The sequence below is a fragment of the Schistocerca gregaria genome, chromosome 3 (genome assembly GCF_023897955.1).
Source record: "Schistocerca gregaria isolate iqSchGreg1 chromosome 3, iqSchGreg1.2, whole genome shotgun sequence".
Lineage (NCBI taxonomy): Eukaryota > Metazoa > Arthropoda > Insecta > Orthoptera > Acrididae > Schistocerca > Schistocerca gregaria.
Genome location: NC_064922.1, coordinates 86,899,639 through 86,926,499, shown reverse-complemented (window position 1 = coordinate 86,926,499; position 26,861 = coordinate 86,899,639).

The window sequence follows — 26,861 nt, the reverse complement described above, 5'->3', positions numbered from 1 at the left end:
GGAAGTAATTTGCACGCAATACAGATGATCGTTCTTTTAACGTCAAAGTGTACAACATTGCATCTGAACCTCACCTGATGAAGGAATGTTTAAAGCTCCTCCTTATATAGCATGCTTCCTCTTCTTTGCAAATGTCAAGTGAAACATGATGCATAGGTGTTCACAGCGATATGTATTAAAGTTCTGATAGCGTCGATAATTGTAGAACACATGTATTCTGTGAGTGAAGTATCGTTGTAATTCTTCTGGCGGTTGTAGGTCACCAAATGAGACGAAATAGTAGACGGTATCCGCATTTTTCATAACATATGATATCCAGTGGGTGCCGGGGCCTCCAGCAACATCTAAATTCAGATTGCCAAATTCACTAGTTTTCCCACAGTCATCGGTAATGTATCCCTTAAACACACTACTGAATCTTGGTGTAGTAGCAGTCTGCAATTCTAACAAACTTAAGATCAGTGTTTGTGAGCGGTCGATCTGGTGGGACCACTAATGGCCTTTTTTTTTTTTTTAATTTATGAACAGACCAAGCCCTATCTTGTACGGTTTCAAGTATAGTCCTTTTCCGATGGCTGCGGCTTCCATCACGCGGTTATGGCTTCTTGCTTCTTCTAAATGCGCTTGGGAGTTTTGTGCGTTCTTGACCGTTCGAGCGAAGGCTGCAGCATCACCAGCGAGGGAACCGACCGCCGAGGGCGCGGAGAGGGCCGGCGTGAGAAATGGAAGAAAACGCCAGATGTCTTGGGTATTGATAGAACTCGAGATGCTTTAACCGATCCTCTTTTCTCGCATCTTTCTGCTTCAGTGCGTTTCTAGCTGCATACATCGCTGTCAGGATACAGTTCTTCAAACATCTCTGATTCCCGCCATTGTCCTTCATCTTCTTTAGTGTACAACGTGCAGCAGTCATAAATCGCTTGAAATTCATCACTCCTAAACCCAACTTAATTTTTCCTCGCATGGTTTTATCAACTGCAAATGTCGTGATGCGTTGACCTATACCAATATCCTCCGTATCGCCTTAGTCTTGTCGGCTAAAATCATGTCTGCAATGTAACAACTTGATAGATCTGTATTTGCAGCATATGCAATGTCGTGCTCCATACACGCTTCGTCGAGCAGATTAATTTCCTTATCACCTCGTGCCAAGCGTTTCTGAAGCTTTGTCCCAAGTCCTCAGTAGGGATGTGTAATTGCACTGGCAGACTGACTAGAATACCACCACCTTCTATAATACGTCTCCCAGCACGCATGTTATGCTATTGCGGTGGTTGCGAAGCATGGGTACCCATTATGTAGCAGGTTCTCGGCATCAATCCAGCTGTTTTCTGCAGCAGGAAAACCAAGCCATTTGACTAGTGCTTTATTTCCACGGCATCTTATTACTCTCTCCACGAAAATAACATCTGAGTCTGAGCTTTTCTGCAACTCCTCGGTGTAGAAGCAGTCTGCAATTTCTTCACCTGGTTGTTGTTGTAGTCTTCAGTCCTGAGACTGGTTTGATGCAGCTCTCCATGCTAACCTATCCTGTGCAATCTTCTTCATCTCTCAGTACCTACTGCAACCTACACCCTTCTGAATCTGATTAGTGAATTCATTTCTTGGTCTCCCTCTACGATTCTTACCCTCCATGCTGAACTCCAATGCTAAATTTGTGATCCCTTGATGCCTCAGGACATGTCCTACCAGCCGATCTTTTCTTCTATTCAAGTTGTGCCACACACTTCTCTTCTCCCCAGTCCCATTCAATACCTCCTCATTAGTTACGTGATCTACCCACCTAATCTTAAACATTCTTCTATAGCACCACATTTCAAAAGCTTCTATTCCCTTCTTGCCCAAAGGATTTATTGTCCATCTTTCACTTCAATCCAAGGCTACACACCATAAAATTCTTTCACAAACGGCTTCCTGACATTTAAATCTACACTCGATATTAACAAATTTTTCTTCTTCAGAAACGCTTTCCTTGCCATCGCCAGTCCACATTTTATATCTTCTCTACTTCGACCATCCTCAGTTATTTTGCTCCCCAAATATCAAAATTCATTTACTACTTTAAGCGTCTCATTTCCTAATCTAATTCGCTCAGCATCACCCGGCTTATTTCGACAACGTTCCATTATCTTTGTTTTGCTTTTGTCGATGTTCATCTTACATCCTCCTTTCAAGACACTGTCCATTCCATTCAACTGCTCTTCCAAGTCCTCTGCGGCATTCTTCTCTCTGGATTTTAATACCTACTCCAAATTTTTCTTTTGTTTCCTTTACTGCTTGCTCAATATACAGATTGAATAACATCGGGGAGAGGCTACAACCCTGTCTTACTCCCTTCCCAACATCTGCTTCCCCTTCATGTCCCTCGACTATTATAACTGCCATCTGGTTTCTGTACAAATTCTAAATAGCCTTTCGCTCCCTGTATTTTACCCCTGCCACCCATAGAATTTTAAAGAGAGTGTTTCAGTCAACATTGTCAAAAGCTTTCTCTAAGTCAAGAGATGCTAGAAACGTAGGTTTGCCTTTCCTTAATCTTTCTTTGAAGATAAGTCGTAAGGGGAAACTACGGCCGTAATTTTTCCCAAGAGCATGCAGCTTTACTGTATGATTAAATGATGATGGCGTCCTCTTGGGTAAAATATTCCTGAGGTAAAATAGTCCCCCATTCGGATCTCCGGGCGCGGACTAGTCAAGACGATGTCGTTATCAGCAGAAAGAAAACTGGCGTTCTACGGATCGGAGCGTGGAATGTCAGATCCCTTAATCGGGCAGGTAGGTTAGAAAATTTAAAAAGGGAAATGGATAGGTTAAAGTTAGATATAGTAGGAATTAGTGAAGTTCGGTGGCAGGAGGAACAAGACTTCTGGTCAGGTGACTACAGGGTTATACACACAAAATCAAATAGGGGTAATGCAAGAGTAGGTTTAATAATGAATAGGAAAATAGGAATGCGGGTAAGCTACTACAAACAGCATAATGAACGCATTATTGTGGCCAAGACAGATACGAAGCCCACACCTACTACAGTAGTACAAGTTTGTATGCGAACTAGTTCAGCAGATAACGAAGAAATTGAAGAAATGTATGATGAAATAAAAGAAATTATTCAGATAGTAAAGGGTGATGAAAATTTAATAGTGATGAGTGACTGCAATTCGGCAGTAGGCAAAGGGAGAGAAGGAAACGTAGTAGCTGAATATGGATTGGGGGAGAGAAATGAAAGAGGAACCCGCCTCGTAGAATTTTTCACAGAGCACAACTTAATCATAGCTAATACTTGGTTTGAGAATCATGAAAGAAGGTTGTATACATGGAAGAACCCTGGAGATACTAAAAGGTATCAGATAGATTATATAATGGTAAGACAGAGATTTAGGAACCAGGTTTTAAATTGCAAGACATTTCCAGGGGCAGATGTGAACTCTGACCACAATCTATTGGTTATGACCTGTAGATTAAAACTGAAGAAACTGCAAAGAGGATCGAACTTAAGGAGCTATGACCTGGATAAACCGAAAGAACCAGAGGTTGTACATAGATTCAGGGAGAGCGTAAGGGAACAATTGACAGGAATGAGGGAAAGAAATACAGTAGAAGAAGAATGAGTAGCTTTGAAGGATGAAGTAGTGAAGGCAGCAGAGGATCAAGTAGGTAAAAAGACTAGGGCCAGTAGAAATCCTTGGGTAACAGAAGAAATATTGAATTTAATTGATGAAAGGAGAAAATATAAGAATGCAGTAAATGAAGCAGGCAAAAAAGAATACAAACGTCTCACAAATGAGATCGACAGGAAGTGCAAAATGGCTAAGCAGGGATGGGTAGAGGACAAATGTAAGGATGTAGAGGCTAATCTCACTAGGGGTAAGATAGATACTGCCTACAAGAAAATTAAAGAGACCTTTGGAGATAACAGAACTACTTGTATGAAGATCAAGAGCTCAGATGGAAACCCAGTTCTAAGCAAAGAAGGAAAAGCAGAAACGTGGAAGGAGTATATAGAGGGTCTAAACAAGGGCGATGTACTTGAGGACAATATTATGGAAATGGAAGTGGATGTGGATGAAGATGAAATGGGAGATACGATACTGCGTGAAGAGTTTGACAGAGCACTGAAAGGTCTGAGTCGAAACAAGGCCCCCGGAGTAGACAACATTCCGTTGGAACTACTGACTGCCTTGGGAGAACCAGTCCTGACAAAACTCTACCATCTGGTGAACAAGACGTTTGAAACAGGCTAAATACCCGCAGACTTCAAGACAAATAAGAAGAATATAATAATTCCAATCCCAAAGAAGGCAGGTGTTGACAGATGTGAAAATTACCGAACAATCAGTTAAATAAGCCACAGCTACAAAATACTAACACGAATTCTTTACAGACGAATGGAAAAACTAGTAGAAGCCGACTTCGGGGAAGATCACTTTGGATTCCGCAGAAATGTTGGTCACGTGAGGCAATACTGACCTTACGACTTATCTTAGAAGAAAGATTAAGGAAAGGCAAACCTACGTTTCTAGCATTTGTAGACTTAGAGAAAGCTTTTGACAATGTTGACTGGAATACTCTCTTTAAAATTCTAAAGGTGGCAGAGGTAAAATACAAGGAGCGAAAGGCTATTTACAATTTGTACAGAAACCAGATGGCAGTTATAAGAGTCGAGGGACATGAAAGGGAAGCAGTTCTTGGGAAGGGAGTAAGACAGGGTTGTAGCCTCTCCCCGATGTTATTCAATCTGTATATTGAGCAAGCAGTAAAGGAAACAAAAAAAAAATTCGGGGTAAGTGTTAAAATCCATGGAGAAGAAATAAAAACTTTGAGGTTCGCCGATGACATCGTAATTCTGTCAGAGACAGCAAAGGACTTGGAAGAGCAGTTGAATGGAATGGATAGTGTCTTGAAAGGAAGATATAAGATGAACATCAACAAAAGCAAAACGAGGATAGTGGAATGTAGTCGAATTAAGTCGGGTGCTGCTGATGGAATTAGCTTACGAAATGAGACACTTAAAGTAGTAAAGGAGTTTTGCTATTTGGGAAGCAAAGTAACTGACGATGGTCGAAGTAGAGAGGATATAAAATGTAGACTGGCAATGACAAGGAAAGTGTTTCTGAAGAAGAGAAATTTGTTAACATCGAGTATAGATTTAAGTGTCAGCAAGTCATTTCTGAAAGTATTTGTATGGAGTGTAGCCATGTATGGAAGTGAAACATGGACGATAAATAGTTTGGACAAGAGGAGACTAGAAGCTTTCGAAATGTGGTGCTACAGAAGAATGCTGAAGATTAGATGCGTAGATCACATAACTAATGAGGAAGTATTGAATAGAATTGGGGAGAAGTTTGTGGCACAACTTGACCAGAAGAAGGGATCGGTTGGTAGGACATGTTCTGAAGCATCAAGGGATCACAAATTTAGTATTGGAGGTTAGCGTGGAGGGTAAAAATCGTAGAGGGAGACCAAGAAATGAATACACTAAGCAGATTCAGAAGGATGTAGGTTACAGTAGGTACTGGGAGATGAAGAAGATTGCACAGCATAGAGTAGCATGGAGAGCTGCATAAAACCAGTCTCAGGACTGAAGACAACAACAACAACAGATAAAATACATCAGCACCCATACGACGATTGAAACAGAAATATTTTCGAATTTGGTCTTTGTTTTCAAAAATGGTTCAAATGGCTCTCAGCACTATGGGACTTAACATCTGAGGCCATCAGTCCCCTAGAACTTAGAACGACTTAAACCTAACTAACGTAAGGACATGACACACATCCATGCCCGAAGCAGGATTCGAACCTGCGACCGTAGCGGTCACGCGGTTCCTGACTGAAGTGCCTAGAACCGCATGGCCACAACAGCCGGCTCTTGGTTTTCCATAGCTACATATTCAGATATGAAGACTGTGTTTGTCTTTGCATTTTCAGGTGGAGGGATGTCACCTCTTTCACCGAGTGTGTAACAGTATCTGGACCGCGCAATATCTCCTCTAATAGCTGATACTTGTGTGGAAACAGTGGTTTTGAGAGTAGACAAACATATTCAAATTGGACTCCATCTGCATGTGTTAGCAGCGTCTTGAGGACATTAGTCTTGGATGGACCTACAATAATTGCTCATATATTATAAGGCAGGAGAATTCCGTTATCCTTCTTCTTCTTCTTCTTCATGTCTTATTTTGCATCTTCACAGGACCAGTCACTGACAACAAAGTCTTTGAGATGAGGTTGTCTCACCCACCCTGCAATGATACTAACTATGCCAGGTACAGACATCTGTCCATGGTGGCATATACAGAAAGATACACTTGAGGGGACAGTAATAGTATGTGTCACCAATATAGCTCAATCCAAATGCACTGATCGGGAGGCATAGTATAGCAATGTACTCGGTTGTATCCAGTCACCTCCACATTTGGAGAGCGTTTGCTCTGTTTTCTGTATGTCTATCTATATCCAAGAGCATATCCAACAAACATATTTGCACAGTTTTGAAAATGCGGGATGGTTCATAGATGATCCAGAGGATAGAACAGTTGATGAGTACAAGCGAATTACTGCATGCATACTTCTAAAAATGCTTATGGGGTACGTTGAGGCCATGACACAGATTATTATGAATGCTAAACAAGAGCTCATTCGGGCGGAGTGCAACATACATTCAATTAGCCCAAGGGGAGAATACGACCACAATCAGAAAGATAATATGCAAAATGCTTCACATCGGTGTATCCAATGAGGAGCGTTTGAAACTCTTAAAGGCCTGAATTCTGTCACTGATATTTCGCTCGTGGGAGGTTTCCGAGTAACCAACGTTACCGACTGCGAGCACGCAAACGCAGCCTATTAAAACCTCTTCGCATCCAGAGACACCTAGATACATCATACCTGCGATTCAGACTGAAAGAGGAGATCATATAGCTAATGATTCCAACGTGTTTGACAACTGCATGTTAACTAATTCCAAAGTCTACCTCTATTCAGAATTCTACACAAATGACAATTTACATCTGCAGTGGAACCAGAATGTGTACAGTCTAGCTTATGACATGTATACAACGTTTCGTGCTTCTTACTATGAAACTGCTGAAGAAGAGGGAGGAGGGTGTCTACTCAGTGCACGTAAGTTCAAGGAGCTTTCAACGAACATTCTAATAGACTGCTCGGAACAAAAAGAGATAATTAAGTCTGGACCTAAAGACGTGCGAACTGGATTTGAATCTTCGACAAATTTCCCAGAACACACTGTCGCGTATGCTCTAGTTCTACATGACAGTGTAATCAACTACTGCCCGCTCACCAATGTTGTGCAACGAGCTGTATAAATGAATAGGTGCTGCACCATACCTACAGCATTTCGCAATGGCGTCTCAAGGTCTGAACATCATTGCGGACACTCAGGAATTCTATGATGGTGAGTGTAGACAGGACATATTCAAAGATGTTGCATTTGTAGCGTACACACCAGATGCTGGAATAATAGAGACATTCTCAGCAAACATTGCATCATTGAGGTCCTTCAAGTGCGTGAAGTGTGCTAAGACACAGAAAAGACCGAAGTGGTTAACGCATTTCTGCCATGGAATTCACTCTGATGATCCTGGCATACCCTATAAAGATATGGTGATGGCTCTTAAATTATTCAGTCACATGGTTAACATTGTCTACATGAAGGGGAAGGAGAAGATCTCATGGATGCGTCGCATCTTTAAGTTTGCTGGTATTCAAGAACTGGAATTCTATGGGTGTCGTTCTCTCCATCGACTCAAGAACATGTAGGAAACAAGTGTTGCTGTATCTTCTTATGAAAATGTAAAATTACTTTTAAGTTGGATGAGAAATAAATGAAATTTTACCTCACAACCTCTGAGTTTTTTTTCTCAACCTTGCTCCCGCTGTGACAATGTACAGTTCATTAACCACATGCTATGTCTGTGGTTTTCTACAAGTCCAGGTGATCTAATTTTAGATATGTCTGCTATATATCTTTGAAAGCAGACATGGTCACGTGCTTCCTGCTCCCATAACCCAGTCCATACTATATAGTTATCTTCCATCTGAAACTTCACCTCCTAAATAGCACTCACCTTCAGCAGAAGCTAAGTCATTTGAAACCGTGCTGCCTCACTGAGAGCAGATGCAGTTTGACGGGTAAATTCAGTGACGATCGGTAGGAAGCTATTCTGGGAAGCATTGCATCATTTCTTGGTACTGAACCCACATTACAAGTATGCATCATTTCGCCAGCAACGGTACCTAGGTGAACACATATGTCGATAGCAATTTCTCAGGTGTGAAGTATGGAAGAGATGTTGCCACCTCATGATTGCAGGACCTGAACGGTCGCATTGTAGCTTCACATGGAGGGTCAGTGCACCCGGAGTCTGACGTCGGTGTCAGATGGTGGATTGTGTTTTTTAGTAGCGATCTTTTGTTTGAACTGTTTTCCATCAATTTCATAGGCCAATAGGATACTGTGAGTTAAAAAAAATTGGGAAAGTGTACCAGAGAACGGTGGGATGACATAACTAATTAATTTGGTATCGTAGCTAGTGCAATAGTTTAAGGAAAAGGGGGGTGACAGCAAATACCACTTAACACAACAATAGGTTAAGTAAGACTTATGTCCATCCTACCCAGCATAGGATGAGTCCTTTTCCAGCCAATTTCTTGGAAGAAGTAGTGGTCAGATTACTTAGTTTAGTTTCCTTTTTTCCCGCCATTTTCTTAGGTTAATGGAGGTAGCCTTGATATGTTGCATTGTCCTGATGGAATTTGAACTTACTGCCTGGGGTGTGTGGCACAGAGGGTATGACACTTTCTCACCAGAAAGGTATTTATTTGATGAGTTTTATTAAGTAGTCAATCAAATTGATATGTGTAAGAGGGGGGGGGGCTATTCCAATAACTCAGACCACAAAGTGTACCTGTAGCAATGGGTGGGAAGGTGCTGGGGGATAATGAGGGCGTGACAGGGGGGGGGGGGAGGCGGTTACTATAGTTTAAGTGCCTGTCAATCTAAAGGAAATGGTGGTGACATGGAAAAGCACAATAGGTTAACTCAGCAGCAGTCAGGGATGGAGAGGTTCCTGAGGGAGGCAGAAGGGTGGGAAGGGGTGGAGGTGGGAGAAATAGATTAAGTGCAGTGACATGGAAGGCCACTTCACAGAACAATAGGTTAAGGACCTGTCGATCAAAGGAGAACAACAGGTTAAGCACCTGTCAATCAAATGAGAATAATAGGTTTGCCCCTGAGTGCATACATGCCTCTGATGTAGGCAACCTGCAATAACGTAATGCACTGGCGGGGGGGAGGAGGAGGAGGAGATTAGTGTTTAACGTCCCGTCGACAACGAGGTCATTAGAGACGGAGCACAAGCTCGGATTAGGGAAGGATGGGGAAGGAAAGCGGCCGTGCCCTTTCGAAGGAACCATCCCGGCATTTGCCTGAAGTGATCTAGGGAAATCACGGAAAACCTAAATCAGGATGGCCGGACGCGGGATTGAACCGTCGTCCTTCCGAATGCGAGTCCAGTGTGCTAACCACTGCGCCACCACGAAACCCAATGCACTGGCGTCGTTGTTGCCCTACTAATAGTGGTTTTCCATCAGAAGATTTAGGTTTCAGCACAGAAGTCATCGCAGTGCCAACAGTCATGCTCACAGCACACGATACTTTGGGATCGTCACTGCATGCCGCCAACATGCTATCCCAGAAGGTGAAATACACGTATCCAGCGGCATTCAGAGCAGGGAAATTGCTCATTCTAAAAGGTTCTCCACTGAGGTTTCATGTCACATGACTGGAGTAGCCCCTTTTAGTTTTCAGTACGAATGTGAAGTCAGTCATTCCGTGCAGAGAATCTCAGTTCATGGCATTCACAACTCAGGAGACTTAGATATAAGATAGTCAGCATTAGTTTATTACAGTAACTTCATGTTTTTATGTGTCCACTGGACGTTCTGTAAATTATATATTGTTCATGTTCATAAATATAGGTTTTACTCCAAATTAATTTTTTTGAGACTAGAATTTTTTCCTTTCAGTAGAAGGATAGCTCACATTCCATGATTTAATTTGTTCGCATGTTCTGTATCTACTAAATATCAATCAGAGGAAGTATTTGCTCTATGTTAGCAGGACATTAGAGTAAATATTTGTTTAACCTCACACTGATTCGATCAATCCGTTTTATAAGTTCACATTGAACAGATCTCATTGGGCAACGGTTAATTATTCTTTAATTTTTGCTCTAAACATCTCCTGCACGTGAGTATTTATGAGTGACAGGGCAACCTTTTAAAATAGCGTAAAAGAATTCCTTTGTTTAATTAATACAGTGACAGATATTAGTTTGCATGTCTCAAAACTGCAAAGCAGAAAGACATCAAATCAATAAACACACGTAACTAAGTAGTCGATCGACTACGATGGAGTTAGGAAGACAGGTTTCTGTTACAGACAAAAGCAGCTTCAAAGCGTTTGGAGAAAAAACGAAACCCAAACGCCGGCAATTAACTGAGGACGGAGTAGGTCTCCAAATAAGGGACAAAATGAAGGAAATTATCAGTTCGTCTCTTCCTGAACATCCCTCAAGCGAAACATCCCTGGATTTCGAAAACTACCACTGACAGAAGAGAGGAGGACACTGAGGAAATAAGATGAAGAAGCACACAACATGCACCGTCACAGGGCAGCTGCCGAACTGACAAGACGTCGTACCTCTCCAGTATTTATGATGAAATAAACCTGCGTCGACAGCTAAACGAAATGTATGACCTCTTCAATAAGATATACAGCATTACTCCAGAGTTCAAATCACGCACTAGAGTGACAGAAGATGTAGATGGTAATATCATTAGTGACATGATATTAGCAATAGTTAGGGGGAAACAATATTGCAAAACACTGCACTGTAAAGGAAATACCATCGCGGAAGAGAACGTTTGTATGAAAGACTTGGTTCCCGATACTGTATTCAGGCATAACATTGTTTGCACCGCTGTGCTATTAGTCCGACATGCTGCTTGCGCTACCTAACGGCTTCTCAGCGTCCCATTTTCCCGTGAGCGCTCACAACTCAGGTGATGAGCGAGTGTCAGTTCTCTTGCTCGGCTAACCGCATCCTTAACACACCCGCTGTAGTCTATGACATGTGTCACTAGCAATTAGTTTTAACATAGGCTGAAAGACTGAAAAACTGCGACGAGTCACATTTTTATGATAATATATATTTCCTTTACCAGTTCCATGCTGGTTTGCTCATCCTCTAATACAGGGGAAAGTACGGATTTAATTGCGTGTCATTTGCCTGCGATTCCGCTGCAGAGATTTTGTATTCTGTGTCTGCCCACGCAGACTGCAATTCTAAGAACCTCTCAAGGAAAATACTGCGAATATTCCCTGCAAAAGACTTGGCATTTGAGATAGTCTTGTTAGCCTTCATTAGGGAATATTTTACAAATTTCAAGAGGCATTTAACCGACTTTGTATCGTTCGCGGGAAACAGCACAGAGAGGTAATCTCTTTCAGTTCCCCATGAAATTTATTTACTATATTTACACAAAACTTTTCAATGACTCTGACGTTTTCTTAGTCATTGTAACTTTTGTGTGTAAGCCACACAAGTCATAAATGAATTTAAACTGACTTCGTGGCCTACGCACAAAAGTTAAATGACTAAGAAAACGTCAGATTCATTAAAAAATTTGTGAATTTTGAAAAGTAGTTTAATGTAATAATTCCTGTCTACTTTTTTTCATTTCCCATCATAAATTTTTAATTAGTCAAACTGGTGGCAGCGGCACTCTGCATCTTTTCGAAGATGCAGAGACTTTTAATATCAATGTGTTTATTCTCCGGTTCCATCCTTCTGAGACGTGGTCAGTGTAATAACGCCTCCCACTGCAATTCCTCATCTCTCATGGCATAGGAGCGTTATCGAGCCACTGGTCCATTAAATATTCACAAAACTCCTGAAGCTTTTGGTTTTGAGGCGTGCTCTCCTGAATACACAGCCAACCGTCATCCAACATTTCTAGCTGAAGACGTGCTGGAGCAGAACACATTAATATGTGACAGCGTATTTCTTCGTTTTCCTTATGGGCTGGAACGAGGCCGCAAACCTGTACTTGTTTCTACAAACGTTGATTAAAATGGTAATTGCAACCAGTAATCGCTGTTCCCGGAATCAAACTGTCTGGTGCTTGAACGATGGCTATTTAGAAGTCGGTCATCGGAGATGCGGGGTTCCATCCAGGCACGTTAGCTTTAATAGCTTTAAGAATTTTCATATGTCTCTCACTTTTTATTTGGCAACAAAAGCTTAAACAACTGGAATGTTGTTTATTTCCTCCCGATAACTATTTAGGTCGGCGACAGTATAAAGAAGTGGCCCAACTACATGCTGGAACACTTGACCGTTCCGTCCAGAGTGGAACTGGCGGTTTGAAGAACAGGCTTCTCCATATTCATTGGCAAACACCAGTATTTTGTTTTTCGGTACCCTGTTATGATTTGCAAGTAAGTAATTGCTACAGTCATTCATCAGTAAATTATTTCTACGAAGAATATTCCTCCAGAATCGCTGGAAACTAGTGTAGATCCTATATATTTTCATCTCATACGATGTAACGCTTGTTTCGCCCTTCAGTGTAGTAGTAACGAAGTTACTAAGTCGTACCCTCTGTTGAAGAGCTGCGCAAACTAATGTAAGTGTATCGAATGTTTCTCTTGCTCGCTTCTTTGCTTTGACGAAATGTTCTCGCACTTCATTTACTGCTTCATCTGAAATACAAACATGGCTACCTTCTCCTAAAAATGTGTTATTTTCTGTAGACAGTCATTCTTTTCATTTATTCTTTCTACAGTTACTCAGCACTAGAAAGTTACCTCTTGTTTGCTTGTACAGTCCAGTTTATACTGATGCACGTTGCAAATCAGTAAAGGTTTCTCTTCGGTGGACTCGGTGAATTTGATTACCTCGGTGAATTTGATTACACTAAAACACGGAACACCACTTTGAGTCAGAGGTCAGCTGCAATACTGAACTAAGGGAGAATGCCACACACACTACAAATTGGTGAGGGGACAGGGAACTTTTTTGCGGGAAATAAGCTTCCGAGGATTCGTCGCAGGTAGCGGCGGACAGACCGGTGTATTCAACTTCTGGAACACCCCGTCCACTACCTACTGTTTCCTGCCTCCGTGCAAGTGTCAACACATTCCCTCTCCGTACAAGTGTCACCCAGTGCAAGCGTCGCAAACTCGATAGAGGGGTCTAGCCGAATACTGAATTTCTTAGCACGTGAGTGAAGAAATGAAGTCATTGTAAAATCTGCATCTGTGCCATTTGCGTTTACTGACGCAGATGGAAAAATTGTTGACTTTTTAAGAAGAGAAAAACAATTTAATAATTTTGCAAATCACGTACTTCCACAATTTGGGGATTATTGTCGATGGAATCGTTAGTTGCAGAACACAAAAGAATTTACATTATCGAGTGAGGTACGAACGGTTTATTTCCTAGTGCCATATTTCAGGAGGAGGCAGGAGGCAGAGGTTCAAATTGTTCAAATGGCTCTGAGCACTATGGGACGTAACATCTGAGGTCATCAGTCCCCTAGAACTTAGACTACTTAAACCTAACTAACCTAAGGACATCACACACATCCATGCCCGAGGCAGGATTCGAACCTGCGACCGTAGCGGTCACGCGGTTCCAGACTGAAGCGCCTAGAACCGGCAGGCAGAGGGCTTCTCTCATGAGCTGACACGGAGAAAATTACTATTCCTTTTTTTTACCTTGGAATCAGAAAGTTAAAGACTGCAAGGTCTTGAGAAGGGTGAGAATTTACTCAATTTTTATGTACCGCGCAGGCGTTCCTATCGACACAGTCCAAGCCACCCAGGAATTAATCCGTTTTTGCTTACCTCCTCGTTCAGCCTTGAAGAACAGCTAAACTTATTCGCCTTCTCTACAGCAAAAGATGCCACAGGACAATACCAATTGTGTACACTGAATTAAAGAATGAACAAACATATTCCCATCTGCTCAAACTGTATTCAACGCTAAAAAAGTGAAGATACCAGAAAGTGACAAACAAATCAACCTCATGGTATCTACTCTTTTTCTACAGAGATTATAATATTCCATCTGGCACCAACATTATTTATTGTAACTCTTCACTGCTTCCTTGGGCGTATTCTTTGCAGTTCACACTCCACGGCTGAGTCCAATGATTCACTTCACAAGATGTTTGTTGCTTTCGCTTGTGCCACAATGTACTAGACTATTTTAAAATTTTGGTACTCATTATTGTCCACGTTGCTTTGAGGTTTGGCGACATCGTACGTGGTTCTTCGACATATCACTTTTTACAGTAATACGAAATTGTCTTTCGTTGTATTCTTTCAACTACAACAACACACATAATATTCCCGAATGAGATTTTCACTCTGCAGCGGAGTGTGCGCTGATATGAAACTTCCTGGCAGATTAAAACTGTGTGCCCGACCGAGACTCGAACTCGGGACCTTTGCCTTTCGCGGGCAAGTGCTCTACCATCTTTTTTTTTTTTTTTTTTTTTTTTTTTTTTTTTTTTTTTTTTTTTTTTTTTTTTTTGTCGTGTGACGAGGGCCTCCCGTCGGGTAAACCGTTCGCCAGGTGCAAGTCTTTCGGTTTGATGTCACTTTTTTTTATTTTTTTTATTTTTATTTTTTTTTAATTTCTAATAAGACGCTACCCCTTTTTTTTATTTTTTTTTATCTGGACAGGAAAGGAAAAACTACAAAAAAATGTCTATTTGCCACCGCCACTTGTATTCTAACAAAAAAATAAAATTAAATGCACCTCTTCAGGCGTTAGCACCTATCTACACCTATTCCAAAACAACTAACCTATTACTGCAAAGGTGTAGGAAAGGAAGAAAGTAGGGGGGAAGAAACATAGAGAGTAGCCATAAAAAAAATGAAATTTGTTGTGAACAGGAACTTTTTTTTTTGTTTTTAGTTTATTGTATTGCATTTTTGTTTTCTTTATTTTTCTTTGTTTTTTTTTTTGTATGTATGTTTTTATTTATTCATTTTTTTTTTTTTTGTATTATGGCAGTCGTTGCACCAGAATTCTAGGAGTCGCTTGCGCCGTCTGATTGGCGGAACATCCAAACGTGTCTTCTCGAAATTTTAGTGGGGATTCCGTGTGTAGTACGTTCAGAACATCATATCGGCAAAAAAGCATCAGCATCTCATGGCTTGGACGTTCCAGCTGGAAGGCGGGTCATGAAAGGCGCTCCGTAGAAAATTGGAAAAGAACTGCTTGTATCTGGGGTTGCGAACAAGTGCACAATGTCGATCGTTAAGGTACGTCCAATAACCTAGTTCTGATTTCTCATCGGGCCCAAAAAGGTAGCGGACTGTATGACCGCGTATCCAATTCACGGCATTAGTTTTTGTTGTGGGGTAATGAATCACATCCGGGAATAGAAGCGTCAGGAAAATAATCTGAGCAGGCGGCTGTCGGGTGAGGAAAGCCAGGATACGCTGCGCGAGCCTGTCAGCAGACGGACCACATGAGAACCGATGAGCGTCCGTGTCCTCTACACCACAGTGAACACAGAGTGGTGTGTCAGCAAGGCGGATGCGGTGCAAACGAGACTGGTTGACCTGTTTGCCATTGACGGTGATATACCAGGTGGACTGAACGCTGGTGTCGAGGTAACCAGCATGCACTGCTTTCCACACACGGCGCCATATGATCTGGGGAAACTTGTGTTCAATGGGGTTGGGGGTTTGACACATTTGTAAGGTGTCGTATACAGTCTTTGTCTGGAGTATACGGAGAAGGGGTAAGGAGTGCAGAATGTAACTGATTTCAAAGAAGAAGTACCGAAAGTGATAAAAGGGGGGTGGAATGTCGGATAACATGACCGGGGCTGACATGGAGACTGGTGCGTATTCACGCAAAAGCAGTCCGGTCAGGCTCGTCGGGCAGCGACGCCAGACTTTCAGTTGGGAGCTAACAAAAAGTGCGGTAACTCTGTCTGGCACATGGAATAAGCCCACTCCACCACGCTCCCGCGGGAGGGCAAGGGAGGAATATTGAACTTTAAATAACATCCCGGCACAGACAAAGGATCCCATCGCCATCAACATACGACGTGCGAGGGTAATCGGAACCGGGAACACTTGTGCCACATGGGGGATGCGTGAGGCGTGATAAACATTCACGTATTGCGCGCGCTGTATAATGTCGAGGGATCGAAGCCGGTGGTCCACAAGGCCAGCCCTGATCGTTTGTAGGAGACGTCGACCGTTGGTTGCCGCTGAGCGACGGAGGTCATTCATAAAATCAATGCCCAAACAGCGGACGCTGGTGGCCACACTTAGAGGAGCGACAGATCTTTCTGGTAGACCCTCACCAATGAGCAGAACCTTCGATTTGGAAATGTTAAGAGAACTGCCCGATGCCTCCCCATAAGTCGTCACCCAAGTCAGAGCAGCGCGAACATCGTCTTCATTGCGGAGGTAGAGGACTAGATCGTCAGCATAGGCTGTACAACAGAAGCGGTGCCCATGCAATGTCAGGCCCACCAGGCGTTGGCGAAGCCCCTGTAGGAGGGGCTCTAATGCCAAAGCATACAGTATCGTGGAAAGTGGGCATCCCTGTCGGACAGAGCGCTCGATCGCTAGAGGCGCGGTGAGGCGACCATTACAGAGTATTCTTGAAGTTGCGCCGCTCAAGAGCCGCATTACCACGGTGATTGTACGAACCGGAAAACCCATGTGTTGGAGGACCGATTTCAGAAAAGTATGGTCGACACGGTCGAAAGCTTGACGGAAGTCAAGCGATGCCAATGCGCCAGGTAAATGTCGCGAGCGCGCGAGCGCAATCATGTCCCTATAACGGCAAAGGGCCGTATGGATGTTGTTGTCACCGCCCAACGAAGTCTGATCAAGGGAGGTGACGGATCTTGCTGCCTTCTTGAGGCGTGAGGCCAACAAACGGGTGAAAATTTTCATGTCACTGTTGAGTAGAGTGATGGGCCGGTAATCACAGATCCGTGATCGCCCATGTGGCTTAGGGGCCAGGATGATGACCCCATCAAGGAAGGTGGCTGGGATCATCGTTGTGGGTGACATCAATTCACGACAGATGGACGTCCAAGCAGGTAGCAAAAGGTAGCTAAAATACTTGTAAAAGTCGAGGGGGAGGCCGTCAGGTCCAGGGGACTTGTTGGCAGCCCCCACCTTGATAGCATCTAGGACTTCATCAGAGGTCACTTGTTCCTGAAGTTCTTGAGCCACATCCTCTGGCATGGTGTTGACAGTCATTGCTGCCACCTCCTCAATTAAGGTCGGGGGATGAGGGACGGCAGCGAACAGTTGACGGAAATGAGAATAGAAAGCGTGACTAATGTCGCATTGCGTAGTGTGTCGTCGTCCTTCCGCATCTGTGAGATCGTGGATGAGGGTTCGACGACGACGTCGGCGTTCCCTGAGAAGGTGGTACATCGATGGCGTTTCATGAGGCATATGGTCACGGGTGCAGGATCTGACAAGAGTCCCTTCTAAGCGCCGTCGCGTGAGGGAAGTGATCTGCGCTTTAGCACGATGCACCATCATCTGACGATCAGGAGAGAAGGCCATCGAAGTGCAGTCACGAAGGACTGCATAATAAAAGTCCATGATGCTCGCTTGCCAGGCTTTGAAGTCTTTGCCATATCCTATCAGCGCCCTGCGCAGAGCTGGTTTCGCGCATGATACCCACCACGATAAGGTGGATGCGTAGGCGGGGCGACGACGATGACAGAGGGCCCACGCATCCTCAACGATTCGTCGGCAGTCAAGGACAGTCAGGTGGGAAACGTTGAATTTCCACAAGCCGCGGCTGTGCCACACTTGTTGGCGGGCGAGGACGACATCGCAGATGTAGGCGTCATGGTCAGAGAAAGCCAGAGGCCATACTTCGGCATGTCGAGTGTCGGCAGCAAGGGAACGTGTGAGGTATATACGATCGAGACGACTAGATGAATGCGCCGTATAATATGTGAAACCTGCACGGGTGCCATGCACCTTTGTCCATGTGTCAACAAGCTGGAGTCTGTCGATGATGACGGAGAGGGCCGCACAAGGGGAATGATGCGGTAATTGATCTTCAGGCCTTTGCGTGGAGTTGAAATCGCCACCGAGGACCATATCATCTAGGGGACCCTCAAACAGCGGCGTTACCTCGTCAGCAAAGAAAGTGTGTCGATCACGACGTCGACTGGAGCCGGACGGCGCATATACATTGAGGATACGGACGCCGAACAGCGTGAGAGCCATACCTCTAGCATTAGCAAGGTACACTACATCTTCAGCAGGGAGTCCAGAACGGAGGAGGATGGCAACTCCACTACCGTTGTCAGAAGCATGGGAGATGTGTGCCACGTAGCCAGTGGGGGCATGGAAATCGGCGACAAACACTTCTTGGAGGAGGGCAATGTCGACATCAGCAGCATAAATGGTCTCACGGAACATTGCCAGTTTATGGGGGGCCCGAATGGTGGCCAGATTCATCGTCGCTATGCGGTAATGTTGGGGGCGTGCTCCCACCATTGTCACAGATGTTCCGGCAGAGATGTCTGGCTGGCGTGTAACATCTGACGTAGTCACCGTTGTCGTAATCACTGGCTGGAAGGTGGGTCAGGCACCTCCATGGGGCACTGCCTGATGGGAGGACCACCATCTCGAACTGCTCCTTCGTCGATATCATCAGCCCAGGAGACTGGAACAGACGGTGAGCGACTGTCACACTCCTCGAGGGCGAGTTGTAGCGACGCTGCTGTAGTGGGGTCCAGGGAGGCACCCTCCTTGGAATCCGTCATATTCGTGTGAGATCGTTCTTCAGATGGGACATCAGGAGCAGCCTCTCCTGTCGTCAGAACGCTCGAAGGGAGATCACTGTCGTGTATCAGCTCCACTGCCTGTGATGCCACATGAAGAAGTGTGTCGTCAGATGGCGTTTGACTCCTCTTCTTCCGTTTTCTGGGCGACCGTTGCTTTCGGAGGTGCTGTTCTGAATCAGAATGTGGATGTTCGATGTCCGAGGTCGCGCCAGTCTGAAGAAAGGCAGAGGTAGGCACCGCATTCGCGTCGATGTCCATCGAGCTCTGGAGAGTTGGTGGTGTCGTAGCCGTCAGAGGAGATGGTGCCGGTGAGGCCATGGCAGCACCGTCATTTCCAGTGGGGAGTGCCGGGTGGAGAAGAGGTGCTTCCTGAAGTGACGCATCGGGGCTGCGTACGGCTGTGGCGTAGCTATCTGGTAAAGAAGCGGCCGTCACTTTGGGAGCTGAGTCACTGGTCGGGACCTGGAGCAAACGTCGGCGGAGACATTCTGACCGAACATGGCCCTCCTGTCCGCAACCGGCACACGTCCGCGGCTGGCCATCATACATAACGATGGCTCGCACGCCACCTATCAGCAGATAGGATGGTACATGTTTGGAGAGGTCGATTTTGATTTGGCGGACACCATTCAACACGTTGTATGTCGTGAATGTCTGCCATTTCTCCGCGATGTGCCCCACAACATTGCCATAGGGTCGGAAAGCTTCGACGACCACATCTTGCGGCACTTCGAAAGGGAGCTCAAAAACCCGGATTGTTCGAAGTCCGAAACCAGCGTGATCGACCGTCACCTCTCCAATATGCCCGTCAGAATGTTTGAACTTGAGGCCGCGTGCGTGTTGTCGAACTACGTTAGCACACGCTTCCTCCGTCGTCATCTTAATATAGACGATGCTGCTAGTGATAGAGAAATGAATACCTATCACTTCCTGAGGGTCCAGACGTAGCTCTTCGCGAATGAATTGCTCAATTTCAAAAGCGCGTGGTCTAGCATGTTCGGCTTGGAATGTTACTTTAACTGTCGCTCGGCGGTAACAGTGCGCCATGAGGTGCAATAGAAATGGACGCTACACAACACGAAATACCGCGACGCGGAAGTAAACAAACTACGGTGCGCTGTCCGGCGCGCGGAGCCGGTCCGCACGCGACCACGGCCGAAAGGCGACTACCCATCTGAGCTACCGAAGCACGACTCACGGCCGGTACCCACAGCTTTACTTCTGCCACGTTCTGCAAGGTTCGCAGGAGAGCTTCTGTAAAGTTTGGAAGGTAGGAGACGAGGTACTGGCAGAAGTAAAACTGTGAGTCGTGCTTCGGTAGCTCAGATGGTAGAGCACTGACCGCGAAAGGCAAAGGTGCCGAGTTCGAGTCTCGGTCGGACACACAGTTTTAATCTGCCAGGAAGTTTCACACATAATATTGTCTTTACACACAAAAAATCATTCTAACTTATCTAATCACATCGCATAACCTATCTCTTATCACATTAGCCCCCTACACGGTGATTTCTCTCACTGTAGATAATTTCTATATTCATATTTCAGTACTATAATAAAACAAGTGCTTTTCGTTAAAACTTTTACAGTTTCTTGTACTTGAAGAGGAAACGAGAAAAAAGTACAACATTCATACACAGCACACTTTCTCTTTGGTGACGTATTGGATTTTAAAGTCATAGAATGAATCAGGAAAAGGTTGAGTAATTGGACTGCCCTTTGATCCATTCGTGAAAAGGCCTTCAAAACATAGTTTTTTGGTACCTGAGGCTCTCCATGGTACTCAATGCTTTTGAGGTGTGTCTACCTCTTTCTCAAATGATAGTTTGCACGAAGTAAATATTTTAACAGAAAATAGATAACATCTTACATAACACACGTATATGAGGATACATAAGAATACATACTACGCTCTCCGTTATTACTGCATCGTTTCATTATTGGTTAATCCTAGCTCTGGGGTGTCTCGCCATTTCTCCTTCTGTGTTAACTCATGAACTTCCGTGACGATATATTTATTCGTTTCTCTACGAATTCCCTCAATATGTGCTTGCATAATTGTCCTTGTGGAATTCGCTTTATATTTTTGAATCCACATTGTCCCTACCTCCGTTGGGTTGCAAGAATGCTGGCGCATACGTGAGTGCATAGTCAACAGTGATTACGGTACCACAGCGCGGCTGCTCTACTTATTCATCACAGTTGAGGGGTGAGACTTACTTGATAACCGTACGTGTGTTACGAAACGAGCGTGGGTTGCCAAGTGCGTTCTTTCATTGTGATTTTAAGTGCACCGATCTCCACCGCATCCAGAGAAGAGTAGCAAGGTCCCTAAAAGAAGTAGAAAGTCCTGTCTTTAGAACTATATCTCGCCAGGTAACACAGCTTGATGTCTATTTTCACGTGTTTTAGTTACTTTTACTGTCCACCGCTGACAAGTTCGGAAAATTTTCTTCCACAACGGGAACGAAACTTCCTTAAACCACAGTTTTCACTTCATCATATTTGCACCATTCGAGTGTCGTCACTCAGTTTACAGCTTTTCTTTAAATTTAACTTTATAACAAATTTCCTTCATACCACCCGCGCTCACGAGCACAATCGTTACTTGTTTCAAGACATTACCTGACACATACACATTTTTTTACGGTTTATTATCTACAAAAACAACTAGAGCTATAATGAAGTATAAATTAATCAAAAAACATAAATACAAGAAAACAACACAAAATACAATAGTAACCTATAATCTCGAGGAACTAATAATAATTTTAAAACAGAACGTTTAATAATCGCCCCCAGTAAATCAACGTAAAAACCATGCATGGCGGACTATAGAATGTGACGAAATACATGATGAAAGACACCACGTTTGGACAAAGTTTCAAATTCACAAAACAGAAGAAAGCGCAATTAACCTCAAAAACATCAGAAAAATTCTCTAAAATTATCTGAAAAACAAAGCTGCAATATCAAAAGGGTCTAATGAGTTCCATTGAAGAAAACCAATTCCAGAGAATATTTCAAAGTTTTTGATAAACAATTGAGTAGTTACAACCCTCCCACACTATTGCTGAGAATAAAGATGGAAGAATAACCAATAACAAAAGGTAAATGCAGAAAACATGGAAGAAGCCTTGAACAAGCTCTTCAACTGTGATAAACCTGAAAAGCTTTTACCAGTAGACACAAGCATCCCTGGAAAAAAACCAAACCAGAAAATATAGACGCACCTATAGTACAATAAATAGAATTTACACCTAAAGAAATGACAAACTACAAAACATGTTGGGAAAATCAAGTGTTTGCGGAAATTTGTAAGTATGTTGGTAAAACAAGAGAGACATCGTTACATATTATTTTACAAAAAAAAATTGATCAACAGAAAATTTCCCAGAAGAATGGACTGCAGCTATAACTAACACGCATTATAAGAGTGATCCAAAGAACTGTGCGGAGCTCGTGGTTTCGAAGTCGCGCTCCCGCTTCCCGAGAACGGGGTCACAGCTTCGATTCCCGGCGGGGTCAGGGATTTTCACCTGCCTCGAGATGACTCGGTGTTTGTGCTGTCCTCGTCATTTCATCATCATTCATGAAAGTGGCGAGACTGGACTGAGCAAAGGTTGGGAAATTGTACGGTCGCTGATAACCACGCAGTAGAGCGCCCCACATACCAATCATGATCATCATCCAGGTAACTATAGAGGAACTTTCTCCTTGACTATACCTACAAATTTTTTCCAAGTTTCTACATAATAGGACCAAAGAACAACTGCGTAGGGAACTTGGGAAATACCAAGAAGGCTTCAGACCTTGGAGAAGCTGTGCTGAACAAACAGTTACCCTGAAATTAGATAGATAGTTATTCAGCGATCACAGACCCTGCAGACCACGCGCGGCTTCCACAAACTGCCCCCATTCATTCCTGTTTTGTGCCCATTTCCTCCAGGTGTCTTCAGGGCTGTTAGGTCCTTCGCCAGTTGGTTGTCGCATCAGAAGGTAGATTTCCTCATTTTTCTTCCTCCTCCATTCTCCGTTTTCTAAAACTGGTCCCCATATCTTCCTCATTACTTTGCCTTTTCTTAATCTAGCTTCTAAGTAGGGACAGCATTGCCTCACATGTTCCAACATTTCTACGGAATCCAAGCTGATCTTACCCGAGGTCGGCTTCTATCAATTTTTCCATTCATCTGTAAAGAATTCGCGTTAGTATTTTGCAGCCGTGACTTATTAAACTAATAGTTCCGTAATTTTCACATCTGTCAACACCTGCTTTCTTTGGGATTGGAATTATTATATTCTTCTTGAATTCTGAGGGTGTTTCGCTTGTCTCATAAATTTTGCTCACCAGATGGTAGAGTTTTGTCAGGACTGGTTCCCCCAAGGCTGTCAGTAGTTCTAATGAAATGTTGTCTACTCGCGGGGCTTTGTTTCGACTTAGGTCTTTCAATGCTCTGTCAAACTCTTTACGCAGTATCGTATCTCCATTTCATCTTCATCTACATCCTCCTCAGTTTCCATAATATTGCCCTCAAGTACCTCGCCCTTGTATAGACCCTCTACATACTCCTTCCACCTTTCTGCTTTCCCTTCTTCCCTTGGAATTGGGTTTTCACCTGAGCTCTTGATATTCATACAAGTGGTTCTCTTATCTCCAAAGGTCTGTTTAATTTTCCTGTAGGCAGTATCTATGTTATCCATAGTGAGATAAGCCTCTACATCCTTACATTTCTCCTCTAGCCATTACTGCTTAGCCATTTGGCACTTCCTGTTTATCTCATTTTTGTGACGTTTGTATTCCTTTTTCCTGCTTCATTTACGACATATTTATATTTTCTCCTTTCATCAATTAAATTCAATAGCTCTTCTGTAACTTAAGGATTTCTACTAGCCCTCGTCTTTTCACCTGCTACCTCCACTATTTCATCCCTCAAAGCTACCCATTCTTCTTCTACTGTATTTTTCCCCCATTCCTGTCAATTGCTCCCTTATGCTCTCCCTGAAACTCTGTACAATATCTGGTTCTTTCAGTTTATCCTGGTCCCATCTCCTTAAATTCCCATCTTTTTGCAGTTTCTTCAGTTTTAATCTACAGTTCATAACCAATAGATTGTGGTCAGAGTCCACATCTGCCCTGGAAATGTCATACAATTTAAAATCTGGTTCCTAAATCTCTGCCTTACCATTATATAATCTATCTGAAACCTGTCCGTATCTCCAGGGTTCTTCCATGTATATAACCTTCTTTTACGATTATTGAACCTAGTGTTGACTATGATTAAGTTATGATCTGTGCAAAATTCTACCATGCGGCTTCCTCTTTCATTTCTTACCCTCTATCCATGTTCACCTGCTACGTTTCCTTCTCTCCCTTTTCCTACTACCGTTTTCCAGTCACCCATGACTATTAAATTTTCGTCTCCCTTCACTATCTGAATAATTTCTTTTATTTCATCATACATTTCTTCAATTTCTTCGTCATCGACAGAGCTAGTTGGCATATAAACTTGTACTACTGTAGTAGGCGTGGGCTTCGTCTCTGTCTTGGCCACAATAATGCGTTAACAATGCTGTTTGTAGTAGCTTACCCGCACTCCTACTTTTTTTATTCATTATTAAACCTACTCCTTCAGCATTACCCCTATTTGATTTTGTATTTATATCCCTGTATTCACCTATCCATTTCCATTTTCAAATTTTCAATTTTAAGGGATCTGATATTCCACGCTCCGATCCGAAGAACACCAGTTTTCTTTCTCCTGATAACGACGTCCTCTTCAGTAGTCCCCGCCCGGACATCCTAATGGGGAATTATTTTACCTCCGGAATATTTTACGCAAGAGGACGCCATCATCATTTAACCATACAGTAAAGCTGCATGCCCTCGGGAAAAATTACGGCTGTAGTTTCAGTCGTTCGCAGTAGCAGCACAGCAAGGCCGTTTTGGTTAATTTTACAAGGCCTGATCAGTCAGTCATCCAGACTCTTGCCCCTGCAAGTACTGAAAATGCTGCTGCCCCTCTTCAGGAACCACACGTTTATCCGTCCTCTCGTCAGATACCCCTTCGTTGTGGTTCCACCTACGGTACGGCTATCTGTATCGCTGAGGCAGGCCAGCCTCCCCACCAACGACAAGTTCTATGGTTCATGGGGGGGGGGGGGGGGGGGGAGGGGTATAAATCATACCTGTTAAATGAAATCAGTCGTGGTGCTGAATACATTTATGTCTCTTCATTCCTTTCCGTCCTCCTGTCGGAACACCAGTGCAGGGTAAAAATGTATAAACGTTTGTGTCCTGTCACGCACTACAAAACGAAGTTCTTTGCTGGTTCCTCTCCTCTGCTCTGTAACTTAGATGTGGGTTTTCCTTTCGTACGGTCCTCTCAAAAATAAGTCCAAAATTAAATTACTGTGTTTTATAGCATTCGTAATTTTATTTATAGTGCTAGCACTGAGCCCTTATTGGTATCTAGGCTAATACTGGCATTGGATGTAGGAGGGACTATATATTATAGAAAAATCTAATTCTTTCCATTCCTTTATTCCATTCGTTTATTCCATTACTTTAAGGAGGTCAGCTTTTTGTCCCATCCTTTGTCCCTTCATCATGATTAACTGTAGTCCTCTGTTACTTAACCTAATCTACAATAATCAACATACTATCTTGCCTGACGATTACATTTCCTTTCTTCTTATCTGCACAATGCATATACGAATTTCCAAAATTAAGTTATCTTCTCTTTCTTATTCGTTTTCTGTTCACTATGTAAATAGTTCACAGGTGGCGGTTAGCTGTACCTTGTCTCTGCTACTGAAAAATATCTCTTTGCAAAACACTCCGAAGCATATTTGCGTGTTACTGCTAGAATGTATCCACCGTGTTGTGAAACAATTAGGCATTGAAAAATTACTACAAAATAATAAAGTTTGAAAATTTATCTTCTCCCAATAAATACTGAGTAAAAGAATGAGTAGCACCAGTATGTTTGTGTTGTTGTGGTTTTGATCTTTAATTTTGTGCTCCGATCTATAGCCTTACTTTCTTCTTACTATTCTTTGGTCTTAGTGCTGCCTAGTTCGAAAATTTATCTTAGCCCAATAACTACTGAGTAAATGAATGAGTAGCACCAGTATGTTTTTCTTAATATTCTTTGGTCTTAGCGCTGCCTATACAAGCATTGTTTCTGCTGTTATTTTTCCTGACGTTTTCCTACTGGAAGCACTTCTTCAGGTCGCGATGTGCGTACAAATCTTTTATCTCCTAGCTTTGTGATATTTTGTGCTAGCTACTGTTCCTTGTGCACGTGCGCTTGCATGAGAAAACCACCTTAAACGTTCACCATTCTGTTACCTGTTCTAACCGCATTGTATCAAAATTATTTATCAATTTTTTCATGTGCTCTGTCATGTCTTTTACTGCAGTTTTAAATATTGAAATGTCCTTAGTTATTCCTTCTAAGTCGCCGCATATCACTTCAAGTCTGTTTTCAAAGTGTTCCACATCTGAGTAATATTACTCTCGTCGTAAGTCAAAGCCTCTAATCTTGCTGAAGTCTTTTCACGTCTTTGACAGTTTTCATCAAGTTTTTGGTTGAATAATACTTTTATCCTTTGTTACATATGTACAAAATGGCCGCTTCTTCGTAACTAGTATTGCTCAGCGGCCTTGGCGCTGCGTCGCTTTGTGGCGAGACAATATCGCTACCGATACCTTGAACATTTTCAGCCTTAATCTCGGGTATAGTATCTAAAGTTTTCTGTTCCTCTGAACTTTCCATGATTGTTCTTTCAAACCTAGTTTGAACCATAACTACCTATACGAATTTCCAAAATAAAGTTACATTCTCTTTCTTATTCGTTATCTGTTAACTATGTAAATAGTTCAGAGATGGCGCTTGGCTGCACCTTATCTCTGCTACTGAAAAATATTTATTTGCAAAACAATTGTGTCATCCGAAGCGTGTTCGGGCTGTGCT